This window comes from Salvelinus alpinus, chromosome 30 (assembly GCF_045679555.1).
Source record: "Salvelinus alpinus chromosome 30, SLU_Salpinus.1, whole genome shotgun sequence".
In the NCBI taxonomy this organism is placed as follows: Eukaryota; Metazoa; Chordata; class Actinopteri; order Salmoniformes; family Salmonidae; genus Salvelinus; species Salvelinus alpinus.
In genome coordinates, this window is record NC_092115.1 from 27,090,156 (window position 1) to 27,106,219 (window position 16,064).

The 16,064-nt window shown below is 44.9% G+C and overlaps 1 long non-coding RNA gene and 1 other non-coding gene across 2 annotated transcripts; both read left to right on the forward strand.

The window, feature by feature from the left end:
* Positions 1 to 3: 3 nt before the first annotated feature.
* LOC139559771 (uncharacterized) lies at positions 4 to 15,936 on the forward strand. Its single transcript, XR_011671821.1, has 2 exons — positions 4 to 305; positions 1,161 to 15,936. It is a non-coding gene; the product is annotated as an uncharacterized lncRNA (long non-coding RNA).
* LOC139560694 (U7 small nuclear RNA) lies at positions 10,803 to 10,855 on the forward strand. Its single transcript, XR_011672033.1, has one exon. It is a non-coding gene; the product is annotated as a U7 small nuclear RNA (small nuclear RNA).
* Positions 15,937 to 16,064: the final 128 nt, after the last annotated feature.

Genomic DNA, 16,064 nt, shown 5'->3' on the forward strand with positions numbered 1-16,064 from the left:
AAACCCGGAAGTGGTACAATCGTTTTTTCCACCATTCTTTGTGTCTGGGATTTTTTAACTACTTCATATAAAGGCTGTGTTTCGTATAGGCTTACCCTGGTGTGACGTTTTGATAGCCTTTACAACTCTCTCTCGGACAAACTTTTATCAGTGTATTCGCCTGTAATCACCCCCCAAAAATAAAATGCAAATTAGCCGCTAATGTGGCTATCATACAAAACTATGCATCCTGTCACAAGCTTTGAGGTCATCCCTCAAGGCACATTTCTCCATGCAGTCACCTGGCAAGTAGATATTGTAGCCTTGTAAGTTTGATATTGTGTGTTTCTCGTGTGTATTCTTGTTTAGCATTTTTAAAATGACCTAGCTAGCTACTTTTGCACTTTTTTATTACTAGAATTACCCTTACTAGAATTACCCTTCGTAGAGAACTAGCTAAACTTAGGTCTGTCCGCCAATCTGAAGCCAGCTGTCAGGATGGTTCTGTGCTATGTACCAGATTGTAACCACTACTCTGATAAGCACACGTGCATTTTATCATTTTCCAACCTCTAATCGAGAGGTGTCGCTGGAGCCGTGTCATAAAGTAATCCCTGTTTGCTAGCTGCTAATAAGCTGTTTTGGTTAGGTCAAAGATCTGTGGTTAGCTAGGTGCTTATGAAAATTTTCTAGATAACCACCGACTGTAGTTAGGTGTACAACACACGATACCTTCCTTACAAGTAAAAAAATAAATAAAAACAGCATATGCTAGCATAATGACTGTTGTGACCTTTTTATTGACAAGTATTTAGTAAACTAGCCGGCTAGTTAACATTAGCTCACGATTTGTAGGTCATACCTTTTCACGTGGTGACATGCTAGCTAACATTAGGCCGGCACCATGGCATGGATAGGTGTTTAGCTACCACTTTAAAAAGTCTGACTAGATGAACGGTAAGCTAATGTTAGCTAGCTAGATATCTAAATGTCGCCTGATGGGCTAGCTAGTTAGGCTCCTTGGTTGGCTAGTTAATGTTAGCTACATTAGCTAAAGTTGGCTAGCTTGCTTTCCCCACACAAAACACAAACTCATCAAACATGATACAATATTGTGAATAACATTGCATTCGTAGATGCAATCGAAATTGACTTCATGTCCCCCTTTCCCCATGATTTAGACAAGTGGCGTGACATGCGCAACATCAGGCTCAGCCAACGAGAAGCAGTGCATGATCAATGCCACCCTCAACAAGGAGATCTGCTGAAAGTGATGCACTCTATCTCTCACTCTTGGGGTAAGACATAATTTAAACATCACTGGGTCTGAACCCCGCCCTGTGCATATGGGTCCTGGACTTCCTGAAGGGCCGCCCCCAGGTGGTGAACACCTCCACTTCACTGATCCTCAATACAGGAGCCCCACAAGGGTACATGCTCAGCCCCCTCCTGTACTTCCTGTTCACCCATGACTGCATAGCCACGCACTCCTCCAACTCAATCATCAAGTTTGCAGACGACACAACAGTAGTAGGCCTGATTACCAACAGTGACGAGACAGCCAAAAGTGAGGAGGTGAGGGCCCTAGGAGAGTGGTGCCAGGAAAACAACCTCTCACTCAACGTCAACAAAACAAAAGAGCTGATCATGGACTTTAGGAAACAGCAGAGGGAGCACGCCCCTATCCACATCGACGGGACCGTAGTGTAGTGAAGAAGGCGCAACAGTGCCTCTTCAACCTCAGAAGGCTGAAGAAATTTGTCTTGGCCCCTAAAACCCTCACAAACTTTTACAGATGCTTAATTGAGAGCATCCTGTCGGGCTGTATCACCTCCTGGTACGGCAACTGCACCGCCTGGAACTGCAGGGCTCTCCAGAGCCAACACATCACAGGGGGCAAAATACCTGTCCTCCAGGACACCTACAGCACCCGATGTCACAGGAAGGCCAAAAAGATCATCAAGGACATCAACCACCCGAGCCATGGCCTGTTCACCCTGCTATCATCCAGAAGGCGAGGTCAGTACAGGTGCATCACAGCTGGGACCGAGAGACTGAAAAACAGCTTCTATCATAATGCCAGGCGACTGTTAAATAGCCATCAATAGTCAGCTTCCACCCAGTTACGCGAAGCTGCTGCCATATATACATAGACTTGGAATCACGGGCCACTTTAATTATGGGCCACTAGTCACTTTAATAATGTTTACATACTACTTTACTCATCTCATATACAGTGGGGAGAACAAGTATTTGATACACTGCCGATTTTGCAGGTTGTCCTACTTACAAAGCATGTAGAGGTCTGTAATTTTTATCATAGGTACACTTCAACTGTGAGAGACGGAATCTAAAACGAAAATCACATTGTATGATTTTTAAGTAATTAATTAGCATTTTATTGCATGACATAAGTATTTGATACATCAGAAAAGCAGAACTTAATATTTGGTACAGAAACCTTTGTTTGCAATTACAGAGATCATACATTTCCTGTAGTTCTTGACCAGGTTTGCACACACTGCAGCAGGGATTTTGGCCCACTCCTCCATACAGACCTTCTCCAGACCCTTCAGGTTTCGGGGCTGTCGCTGGGCAATACGGACTTTCAGCTCCCTCCAAAGATTTTCTATTGGGTTCAGGTCTGGAGACTGGCTAGGCCACTCCAGGACCTTGAGATGCATCTTACGGAGCCACTCCTTAGTTGCCCTGGCTGTGTGTTTCGGGTCGTTGTCATGCTGGAAGACCCAGCCACGACCCATCTTCAATGCTCTTACTGAGGGAAGGAGGTTGTTGGCCAAGATCTCGCGATACATGGCCCCATCCATCCTCCCCTCAATACGGTGCAGTCGTCCTGTCCCCTTTGCAGAAAAGCATCCCCAAAGAATGATGTTTCCACCTCCATGCTTCATGGTTGGGATGGTGTTCTTGGGGTTGTACTCATCCTTCTTCTTCCTCCAAACACGGCGAGTGGAGTTTAGACCAAAAAGCTCTATTTTTGTCTCATCAGACCACATGACCTTCTCCAATTCCTCCTCTGGATCATCCAGATGGTCATTGGCAAACTTCAGACGGGCCTGGACATGCGCTGGCTTGAGCAGGGGGACCTTGCGTGCGCTGCAGGATTTTAATCCATGACGGCGTAGTGTGTTACTAATGGTTTTCTTTGAGACTGTGGTCCCAGCTCTCTTCAGGTCATTGACCAGGTCCTGCCGTGTAGTTCTGGGCTGATCCCTCACCTTCCTCATGATCATTGATGCCCCACGAGGTGAGATCTTGCATGGAGCCCCAGACCGAAGGTGATTGACCGTCATCTTGAACTTCTTCCATTTTCTAATAATTGCGCCAACAGTTGTTGCCTTCGCACCAAGCTGCTTGCCTATTGTCCTGTAGCCCATCCCAGCCTTGTGCAGGTCTACAATTTTATCCCTGATGTCCTTACACAGCTCTCTGGTCTTGGCCATTGTGGAGAGGTTGGAGTCTGTTTGATTGAGTGTGTGGACAGGTGTCTTTTATACAGGTAACGAGTTCAAACAGGTGCAGTTAATACAGGTAATGAGAGGAGAACAGGAGGGCTTCTTAAAGAAAAACTAACAGGTCTGTGAGAGCCGGAATTGTTACTGGTTGGTAGATGATCAAATACTTATGTCATGCAATAAAATGCAAATTAATTACTTAAAAATCATACAATGTGATTTTCTGGATTTTTGTTTTAGATTCCGTCTCTCACAGTTGAAGTGTACCTATGATTAAAAAATTACAGACCTCTACATGCTTTGTAAGTAGGAAAACCTGCAAAATCGGAGGTGTATCAAATACTTGTTCTCCCCACTGTATACTGTATTTTAGTCAATCCTACTCCAACATTGCTCAATCTAATATTTATATATTTCTTAATTCCATTCTTTTACTTTTGTTGTGAATTGTTAGATACTACTGCACTGTTGGAGCTAGGAACGCAAGCATTTCGCTACACCCGCAGTAACATCTGCTAAATATGTGTATGTGACCAATAAGACTTTATTTGAGTAAGGATGGTCTTCATGGAGGTGGTAAGACCCTTCCTCCTCCTGGATATAGAAATCCTTCGACTTCACTGCCTCCTCAATGGTAAGGTCCCTTGCACCATAGAGACACTTGACCTCCACCAGTGGTGCCCACCAGACAATCCGGTGAGGATCCCAGATCCCAGATCCCGTGACCCAAAGCCCAGACTCGTGCACATCCATCCCTGAAGCAATTTTGAATGCCTTGATTCCCTCAGCTTTGTTATCTGTGCCCCAATTTACAGAAAACACCACCATCCAACGACTGTGGTCTGAGGTCCTTTTTTAGAGGCAATGGAGTAACGCGATTGGCCCTAACCACTGCTCCAAAATTGCTGGTCGTCAACATCCCTCTCCTCATTGTGTGCCAGTTGGGGTTGGTGTGCTGTCCAATTGTTGCCTGCCATATTGCTTCTGGCTGCTCCACCGACAGCACCATGCCAGCCAATATGCCTGCATGCCCCAGGTTCCCTTGTTTTTTAACCATGTCTGGTTCAGCCAGGGATGAAAGTGAGGGTAGTGGTTGTTCTGGCTCAGGTTCAAGGAGCCATGCCATTCCAATGAACCTGCCCCGGAGATGGTTTCTTAGCCACTGAAGAACCTCCTCTGTGGGCTCTAGGGATAGAGGGTTATAGTCTTCGGCCGGGTACAAGTCCTTCACTGACTGCACCTGATTGGGCACAGCTGTCTTCCTCCACTGGCATTCCACATCCGTACAGCGAATATTGTGAACCGCAAAAATAGCCAATGCAGCCGCGTGGCTACACTTATGAACTCCACGGGGGCAGTTGCATGCGGTAGAGAGAATCCCTTGGTCACCTATAGAGACCTGCCAACAGGAAGGATGTTAAGTGCCACATGCCTTTCAATGCATGACTTTGAACACCTTGAAATGCATTTGTTGTAAGAAATGTGCTATATATATATATATATATAAGTTAGATGTATTTGATTGACATTACAGCTATAGAATATTTAATAAACTAATTTTCACAAGGACAAGTGAAGTTTTTCCATTATCACTTGACATACTGGAGCAGGCTCAAGGGGGTGGGGGTTTCCACGTCACCAAGTTCAATAACCAAACACGCACACAAAGCACAACTAGAACACAAATGGGCAATTCATTAGGGAGATTTGCACACTGGGAAAGGGGGGAATTCAGCAACCAGTCCACAATCTGTTCTCGTTGTTTGTTCCGTTCTCCAAGGGTAATCCTAAAACTCAGATCCTAAGCCAAAATGGTTTGCTACACATTGGGGGTAATCAAACAGTCCAGGTCACAATGGGTAATCACACAGATAATTCTCTCTTCTCACACTCTCCATAACACGTTTCCATCTCAGTCCTCTCCCTATTTGTGCAGCCCGCTTCCTCTTTTATCCCCAAGCACTCAATGGCTTAATGATCCACTGGCTTGCCTCGTTGCGGCAGGAAGTCCATATAAGACTCGGTGGTGGAGCCAGTGGGCTGCAAGATATCTCCCTTGATTCACCACTCCCCTCACCTCTCCCTACCATCTGCCAACCCCTCCTCAGCTCCAACCTGGAGAGAGGGGCGGTCCAGCTCCCTAGAGCATCCCTCCTGGAGAGGGCATCGGTCTTTCCATGGGCTGCACCTGATCTGTGGATGACAGAGAAAGCAAAGGGCTGTAAGGATAGGAACCAGCGGGTGACCCAGGCGTTACTGTCCTTATTCCATGACATCCAAACCAGTGGTGCATGGTCCGTTACGAGGGTGAAGTGCCGTCCCAATAAGTAATATTTCAGCATCTCCAGTGCCCACTTTATCGCTTGACATTCTTTCTCCACAGTGGAATATCTTTGTTCCCGCAGCAACAGCTTCCGGCTAATGTCCACGACTGGGTGTTCCTCACCTTCTTGTAGCTGTGATAGGACGGCAACCACCCCTGTTTCGGACGCATCAGTCTGTACCACCAGTGGTTTGGAGAAGTCCGGGGTCACCAGCACGGGTCCAGTACAGAGTGCTCCCTTTAGGTCTTGGAAGGCTTTCTCCGTCTCCTCGGTCCACGTCACCTGGGCGGGCAGATGGCAGCTGGTCAGATCTGTCAGTGGGCTGGCTAGGGAGGCAAAGTGGGGAATAAATCTCTGGTAGTAACTAGTCAACCCCACAAATGTGCGTATCTGCTTCTTGGTGAGGGGGTTGGACCAGTCCCGAATCACCTCCACCTTCTTCACCTGGGGTTTGACACATCCCCTCCTGATCGTGTACCCCAGGTACTCAGCCTCCCGCTGGCCGAGCCAACATTTCCTTGGGTTAGCTGTTAGTCCCGCCCCCCCCGTAAGGCCTGCAATACCGCGTTCACCTGGTTTAGATGTGTCTCCCACTCGCTTCCATGGAACACAATATCATCGAGGTAGACCGCCGCGTACTCACGATGGGGACTGAGAATCCGGTCCATCAACCTCTGGAAGGTGGCCGGGGCCTTGTGCAACCCAAAGGGCAGCTTCTTGTAGTGGAACAGCCCGTCAGGGGTGGGAAAAGCAGTTAGTTTTCTCCCGCGCCTCGGGAGCTAAGGGCACCTGCCAATAACCCTTCGTCAGGTCGAGCGTACTGATAAATTGGGCTGTCCCTAGCCGTTCGATTAGTTCATAAATTTGGGGCATGGGGTAGGCGTCGAACTTTAAGATTTCATTTACCTTTCTAAAATCATTACAGAAGCGAATGGTGCCGTCTGGTTTCAGCACCACTATGGGGCTGCACCACTCACTATTCGACTCATCGATAATATCAGCTCCCAACATTGTTTTTACCTCGGTCCTGATGGCCTCTCTCCTTGCTTCCGGTATGCGATAGGGTCTCAACTTCACCTTTTTCCTGGGTTCGGTGATGATGCTGTGCTGTACCAGATCGGTGTGTCCTGGTTCACTGGAGAACACATCCTGGTTCTGGCCGACCAACTCCGTCAGCTACTGCTTCTGTGCTTAGCTCAGCTGCTCCCCCAGTAGCTCCTCCGCCGGCTTGATCTCTGTGGTAGCCTTCTTCGTGGAAATAGAGTAGAGTACATCACGTGCATTCCATTTCTTTAACAAATTCACATGGTAAATCTGGGTCAGATGCCTACGTCCCGGCTGTCTGACCCTATAGTTAACTTCACCCACCTTCTCAAGGACTTAGTTTGGCACGTTCCGTTGGGCCAAAAACATACATTCTGAGGTAGGGACCAACACCAACACTTTGTCTCCTGGCTGGAAGTCTCTTCGTTGTGCCCCTCTGTTGTACACCCACTTTGGTCTCCTGGGCCTCCAGCATGTGTTCCCGTACCAGGGGTCATAGGGTTGCTATCCGGTCTCTCATGTCTTCCACGTGTTCCACCATGGTCCGATGGGGCGACGGTTGCTGTTCACAGGCTTCTTTAGCCACGTCCAGCAGTCCTTGGAGTCGTCTTCCGTACAGGAGTTTAAAGGGAGAGAACCCGGTTGAAGCTTGGGGCACTTGTCGGATTCAGAACATCAGATAGGGTAGCAGCTGGTCCCAATTCTTTCTGTCCGCCTTCATCACCTTCTTGAGCATCTGCTTCAGGGTTTGATTTAATCTCTCCACCAACCCATAAGGTCTGCGGATGATACACTGAGGTGCGCAACTGGGTTATTTTCATTAGTTTGCAGAGATCCTTCATGATTTGCGACATGAACGGGGTTCCCTGGTCGGTTAATATCTCATCGGGGATTACTACTCGGGAGAACAGCATGACGTAACTCACGTACGATTCCCTTGGTGGCCATGGTGCGCAGGGGAATGGATTCCGGGTACCTGGTGGCATAATCCATAATCACCAGGATGTATTGGTGCCCTCGGTTGTTCTTGGGTAGAGGTCCAACCAGGTCCATTGCGATCCTGCTGAAAGGGACTGAAATAATGGGTAGGGGAATTAAGGGGCTGCGAAAGTGTGGTTTTGGCACCACCTGCTGGGCAACTGCGGCAGTAATCCTCCACAGCTCTCTTCACACCCGGCCAGTAAAATCGTGCCTTGATCCAGTCTAAGGTCTTCTCCACCCCTAGGTGAGCCCCAAGAAGGTGGGAGTGTGCCAACTGCAGGACAGATTGTACAAAGGGACGGGGCACTAACAACAACTCCATACATTCGTAATTCTTCTTCACGACCCGATGCATAGCCTTTTTCTTCTTCATAGAAAAATTAGGGTAGGTGATCTGACTTACCCCCTCCATGGGCTTTCCGTCCACCACGGTCACCTGCTGGAGAGCGCTGGCCAGGTTGGGATTATCCAATTGGGCCGTGCCAAACCGGTCCGCTAGAGAGGTGGGCTCTGGTGCCACGTCATGGTCCATCGGGAACATGTCTTCCAGACTCACCACACCTTCCTCCAGTCTTGCTTCATCCGAGTCACCCACCAAAAGGGGTTCTGTTGATGCCTGGGGGTCCACTTCCTGGAATCCACACATCAACATCCCTCCTTCTGGCGTCCCTCCCACCTATCCGGCTTCCTCCTCCCTTCTGGTTCCTTCAGTTCCCCATGTCTTTGGACATACTGGTCCACAGTTGGCGGAACATCAGGAAATCCCTCCTGATAAGGACCGGCACAGGCAGGGGGATGCTGTAGCATCATACGCCCAATCATGGAATCTTTGTGCCCTGCTATTCAGGGTGTAACCATACCGGCTCAGGATTTACTTTTTCAGCCCCTCATAATGCATCGCCTGGTCAGCCGTCAGATCATGATAGGGCTTCTGTGCCATGCCTGACAGGAAGGTTGCTAGCAGGCTGGCTTATTGCTCATGGGGCCATTTCTCCCTAGCCGCCTTCCTCTCGAAGGCCTGGAGGTAAGCCTCGATGTCGTCAGCCTCTGTCTGCTTCAGTATAAACCTACTGGGTTTGGGACGAGAGACTGCTGCGCCTGCAGCCACACTGGCCTGGGCGGCTGTCAGCTGGCTGAGTTCAGCTCGCAGGAGAGCGGTCTGCTGACGCTGTTCGTCCAGCAGCTCCCGATGCATAGCCTGCAACGCTATGTTCGCCTCCACCAACTGTTTCACCAATGCTTAATGGCATAATGATCCACAGGCTTGCCTTGTTGGGGCAGGAAGTCCATATAAGGCTCGGGGGTGGAGAAAGCGGGCTGCAAGATATCTCCCTTCAATCAGCACTCCCCTCACCATCTGCCACAATATCAATCATATAGTGGGAAGGATCATATAAATCAAGACTGTGTGAATGCATGTACCACCCCAAATAAATAAATACTGTGCCTTTGAAGATTTGTCTCTCGTCATGAAACTACAATACAGGCGGGATGTTCTACAAAAGTCAGATTTTTTTAGACAACATACTAGAATTGAGTTACCACTCATCTAAGTCTGGTATCCGTGCTTGCAGTGCTTGAGGCGTCACTACAGACCCGGGTTCGATCCCAGGCTGTGTCACAGCCGGCCGTGACCGGGAGACCCATGATGTGGCGCACAATTGGCCCAGCGTTGTCCGGGTTAGGGGAGGGTTTGGCCGGCCGGGTTTTCCTTGTCCCATTGCACTCTAGCAACTCCTTGTGGTGGGCCAGGCGCCTGCAAGCTGACTTCGGGTCGCCAGCTGGACGGTGTTTCCTCCGACACATTGGTGTGGCTGGCTTCCGGGTTAAGAAAGCAGTGTGTCAAGAAGCAGTGCGGCTTGGCAGGGTGGTGTTTCGGAGGACGCATGGCTCTCAACCTTCGCCTCTCCCGAGTCCGTAGGGGAGTTGCAGCAATGGAACAAGACTAACTACCAATTGGATATCACGAAAAAGGGGTAAAAGTAAGAAAAAACAATTGTATGAAAAAAATAAAGGCAACGGAAAGAGTTAATGGTTTGGACAGGGGTCTCTGATCGTGCTGGTGAACGGTAGCTGATGCCTCGTTCAAAACAACTGGGAACTCGGAACTGGGAACTCTCCGACTTCCGACTTCAGTGCATTCAAAACAACTGGGAACTCTGGAAAAGAGCTCTGACTGGGAAAAAATGTATTTGAACGGTCATCCAACTCAGAATTCCAACTCGGGAACTCGGGCCTCTTTCTAGAGCTCTGACTTTCCGACCTGAAGATCACTGACGTCATGATTTGACCTCATATTTTTCCGAGTTCCCACAGCATGACAGTGTCGGCTAGAGATGACGTGCAGGAGCTTCCTGCAGGAATTTGTAGTCTTGCTGAGGACTTCTCTGTTGCTAATTTGCATTTCATATTTTTGAGTAAATTGAGGTGAATATATTGATAAAACTCACCTTGTCCGAGAGAGAATTACATGGCTCTCAAAACGTCACACCAGGGTAAGTCTACACGAAACACAGACCTTATATGAAGTAGTTCTAAAATCCCAGATGCAAAAATTAATGGGGGAAAAAAACGATTGGAACGATTACCGGGTTTTACCAATAGGTTTAATGGGTATTATGACACGTCCACTGTGCCGGACTATAGTGGGTCAATTTCCACAACTAAGAGTGTTGAAGCGCGAGGCTCAATTTCTCTGCTGTTTTGGTCCCACTGTGAACAGCGTAAAGCGAACCCGTGCACATGCACAGATACTGTGTGTGACTGTGTGAGAGCAGTTTTGCATCTCGCTCATCTCAATATCTACGGTGCTGCTCGTGGCAACGTCATTTCATTGAGTCTAGTTACCTTTAAGATCGATGCCATCATTTTCTATCCATTATAGCAACCAAGACTCCATCAAATGATGTGAGAAACCAACATGTATAGAATATATATTGTTTTTATGTTCCCTACAGGTTATAGAAAAGAGCAGAACTCTCTCTCTACAGGTTATGGAAAATGTGCTCTTTTAGTATTTCTCAAGTAGGTTTTCTCAAGGAGAAAGTCCCCCACTACTATGTCAAAGATAATCAAATTAAAATACTTTAGTAAATACTACAGTATACAGTATACTATAACCTGTAGGGAACACAATATATGGTCTATATCTGGCATGTATGTTTCTCACTTACGGGTCGCACAAATTGGAATTGGGATATGGGGGATGGAAATAGGCAGGGTATATGTAAATGAAATACTGTAGTATTTACTATAGTTAAAAATATATACATCTTAGGAGCCCTTGCTGTCCTTGGCAGACCATAAAGAAGCTATGGCTAGCAATTATTAAAATATACATACAGATGTAGGATCTTCATTTGACCTATACTGTCACAGAAAAATAATCCTGTAGCAACAGGATTTGAACGTTTAGTCCATCATGTTGCTTGATTGATGGTTAGGCTATTAGCTGGCCAAAAGTAGGCTACATGAAAAGTGCAATACGGTTAATATAACTTGTGTGTTTTCACTGAATTGATGTAAATCACGAAGCTCATCAGAATTTCCTCCAAATTCTCAGCAACAAAAGAATGATCAAATTAGGTTACTACATCTGTACCATGACATTTTTTATTAAAAAGTCAAAACCACTTGGAATCGAGAGCAGCAAGGTCCACCTTAAAGTATGTGTGGGCCTATGTTTGTTCTTGATATTTTTTTATTTTAATTGCAAGAGATAACAATACATAGAACATCTATTTAATCAGTCATAGTACTCTATTACAGACATTGTATTTCCTTTTTAATGGATTGTAATGAGATTACCCACTGTAAGCAGCTCAAGGACAGCACAACTGACATGATATATCATTCATTTGAAGTGCCTCATAACGTTGCAAATAGTAGACCATCAAACTCACACGCCCGTGTGTCTCTACAATTATCTGGTCTGAGACAGGTGGTCGCTCAACAGTCACCTTGCTATAGGACAGGTAACTCAAATGAACTCATAGAAAAAATACCATAGTAGTGTTAAGTGACTATAAATCTGACATGTGCCAGGATGTTCTCAGTGCTGCACACAAGATACTTGTACTAAGTCCACATAAAATGTTAGTGTATTGTGTTGATAGGCTATTTAATTGAGACATGTTGAAAATGCTATAATCCTTCTCTTAGAGCTTTTTTCAGACTGTCAGGTTTTTATAGGTTTCTTGCTTGATTTACTATTGACAAGAAGCTGAAGCGAACTGGCAAACAACAGTGTGTGATGTATGAAAGCATGACAGGGTGTTCGGCACAAAGTCAGAAGAGAATGTAGGCACAAAGTGAGAAGAGAATTAAGGAAGTGTGCAAGTGTGCATATGAAGCCATTGGACTAAATCAAGTAATTGATTCCTATGTACAGAATTAAACAATTGCTTGAGTTTAAATACAGTGATTTTATTCCTTATACTATACATCAGGAATGAAGTACCTCACATTCTTCAAAGTAGAAAAATGGGTTGCTAATGCAACATTTCGTTAACATGGAGGAAAAAATATGGAAAATCCATTAGAAAATGATACAGTGGCAAAAAAACGTATTTAATTGTAAAATATTGATCTACATTTTATGACAAATTAACCTCCCAGGAATGGGTGTTAATAGATTTTGAAACAACCATTAATAGCACATAAAACATTTATGGTTGTGAGCATATCATGTGCTAAAATAAATAATTGATTTTGTTCATACTGTAGGCTTGGACAAATACAGGAGCTGTTGGCTGCTGTAATGGCAGAAACTATGATTGAATGTTTCAGATACCATGTTCCTAGAAGCTATATTGATTGTTCATTGTCTTGGAGAAGGAACAGGTTCCAGTTTCCATTACTTTGAGGGAAAGAATTATATATTGAGAGAAAATGACATTTACATTACTATATTGAGTAAAAACATTGGTAAAACTTCTGGTTGGTATGCCACACGATACACTCTTTTTCATGGTCCTTCAAGCCAGATATGGATAATGATCATGTTAACATGATGCCCCCAGGCAACATCCATGCCTACATTTGATGTAAGATATGTTAGTGTGACTCCGGAGTGGGTTTTGCTATGGTGCTCAAAGGCGGGAAAAGTCTTTGGAAGAGGAAGTGATGTATAACTTTCCCAGCATATTCATGAGCTTGTGAAAGGTTATGGCCAAATGTGAAAAATGTGTTAGTGTAGTTCAGCAGAATGGTTACTCACTTGGACTTCATGCTATTAAAAAAAACATTCAAGGTCTACAGTAATGGAGTCTTTTGAGAAAGACTCTCATGAAAAGTTTGCATCTATGGGAATTTAGCGCCATTGCATCATTAATTGGCACTGGTTGTTCTCTGGGAGTGAGCCTGCCAGCTACACTGCTGTCTGCCTCCGCTGCCAGCCAGTGCCCATGTACACAATGCCAGTTTAATTAATGACATCACTAAAAGGTTTGGCCCACTAAAGTTTGCAACCTGTTTAATATCCTAAGTGCCTCTGCACCTCTCTCAATCTCCCAAAGGTACAATATGAAGAGGGATCAATCAATACTAGCTAGGCCTAAACCTCCATACCACCACCTACAGCATTAGCAGCAGCTCCTCCCCTCTCCCAAATAAGTTGAAAGAAATCACCTGGTTCTTACCCAAAGTCTGAGACATATAGACAATTACAATGACAGCATCAGTGTGAAAGAATGACAATTTGCAACAATTTGGTTCAGGTTACTCATGAAGCCGCTGATACAATGTTGATGCTTAAAGGATCACATGCTTTACAATCCTATATCTGGTATAAAACAACGTACATTGTATGTGCAATGTAATGCAATGCACAGTGTCACAATGTGAAATTCTATTCCTTTAATCTGGAGAGGGTATCGCTTCGACGCCATTTGCTTTCCCCAGTGCAGTCTGTCAGGCTTAATTGGAAGCCCTGTTACAAGACTCTAATCTGACTCTGCTGCTCATTGGAAGTAATTCATTCAAGGCAGTGTCTATAAAAAGCCTATAACTCTCACTCCAGTCTCATCTTCTCCTTTATGCTCTCTCTCGCTTTCCAAAACACTGAATGAAGAGGGAATTATGAATTGGTTAACACAAACCTTTATTCACAAATTGTTGAATGGGAAAAAAACACTGACAAATCATTTGTATTATAATAAACCCACCATTTTCACTTGGTTTATGTAAGATGCAGGCCTAGACAATATTTTAGATGTGTGTTGCTGAGTTATTTACTTATATCTCTTTAAATTCATAGAGGGGTTATTTTCAGTTAAATCTATTTCTAAGGTGTAATCATTGGAAAGGTCATGTAATCAATATACAGTAGGTCTTGGACCGAGTTGCTTGCAGCCCACTGTTTTAGCCAACCAAGGTAATCAGGAGTAGTTTTTTTTTTACAAGAGGTCTAAGCTCTTTTTTTCACACAGCAAATGTAGTCCAAGCAGTCCCTCTCCCACTAATGCAGCACCAGGCCTGACTCTATTTATACGACTGTGGGCGACTGAGGATGGCAGAATCGATTATTCAGACTGACTCCGACTCTTCATTCGTATGAGCTGTTATTTAATGACTAGAGATAAAAATAGACATAGAACCTTACGTGAGGAGCTGAGGGAGGGAACGAAGGAGTGGACTTTTTAAGGTTCGGGGGTGATCATCATTTTCTTGGTTCATCTATTATTGATTTTCAAGAAGAAAATGATGCTGAGTGTGAAAAACAAGGAGAGTTACAGTGAGCTACAAAAGTGACACATTTACTGTAAATAATAATGGAATGCTTCTAAACAATTCTACATTAATGTGGATGCTATCATGATTACGGAGAGTTCTGAATGAATCGTGTATAATGATGAGTGACAAAATTACATGAGGCATAAATATCATCCCTGCCACAAAATGCTAACTTCCCCTGTTATTGTAATGGTGAGAGGTCAGCATGTCTTGGGGGTATGATATTTGTGCGTCTGTAAGTTTCTCACTCATCATTATTCACGATTCATTCAGGACTATCTGTAATGGGCACAAAATAATCTGAAACACAACCAGAGCATCCAGTTGGGCTGTATCACCGCCTGGTACGGCAACTGCAGTGCCTGCAACAGCAGGGCTCTCCAGAGGGTGGTGCGGTCTGCCCAACGCATCACCGGGGGCAAACTACCTGCCCTCCAGGACACCTACAGCACCCGATGTCACAGGAAGGCCAAAACGATCAAGGACAACAACTACCTAAGCCACTGCCTGCTCACCCCGCTATCATCCAGAAGGCGAGGCCAGTACAGGTACATCAAAGCTGGTACCGAGAGACTGAAAAACAGCTTCTATCTGAAGGCCATCAGACTGTTAAATAGCCATCACTAGCACCTTAGAGGCTGCTACCCTATATACATAGACTTGAAATCACTGGCCACTTTAATAATGGAACACTAGTCACTTTAATAATGTTTACATATTTTGCATTTCTCATCTCATATGTAAATACTGTATTCTATTACATTCTATTGTATTTTAGTCTATGCCGCTCCGCATTGCTCGTCCAAATATTTAATTATTCTTTATTCCATTCCTTTACTTTAGATTTGTGTGTATTGTTGTGAGATTGTTAGATATTATTAGGATGTATTTGGGCTAAACAGTGTTTCTAGTGGCAAAATACTCCCCCCTTCCTTTTCACTCTTGTTAATCAAACAAGATAGACAAATAAATGCATGTTTAAAAAAAACAAGGCAAATAAGGTTTCATCTTCTATTATTTCACAGAATTTGCCATGTTTATATCAATGAGCTATAGCTGACAACGTCACGAAAACGATGCATATACTTCAATGGGGCAGAATTCCATGAGTTATTGTGAATTTGGATGGCAATTTGGATGGCCAGATAGCTACCAACAATGACAAAAACTGCCATGTGGGGAATCGTGACTCGTTTCAGCTAGTTTAATCTTGTTCTTGATACCATGTCTTGTTTTGAGCTGTTTTGACTGATTTCATGTCAATTTTAATATGGTAACTAACTAACAACTGTAATGATGTATTTGAGACAACAAGTGCTCACTGTTCAAATGTTTTTTATGTTTTCAATAAACATTGGAGACGAAACATAGTTTACATGTTGTCAACAATCTAAGCCAAACCCATCTGTTTTGCCTCCATATTTGTGCACGCGTCGGTTTTGTTAGTAAACAATCAACCCATCTACAGTATATACTAGTGTACATCGTTGGTTATACCCCTCATATGTGGCGGCGAGGTTGAGCCAAC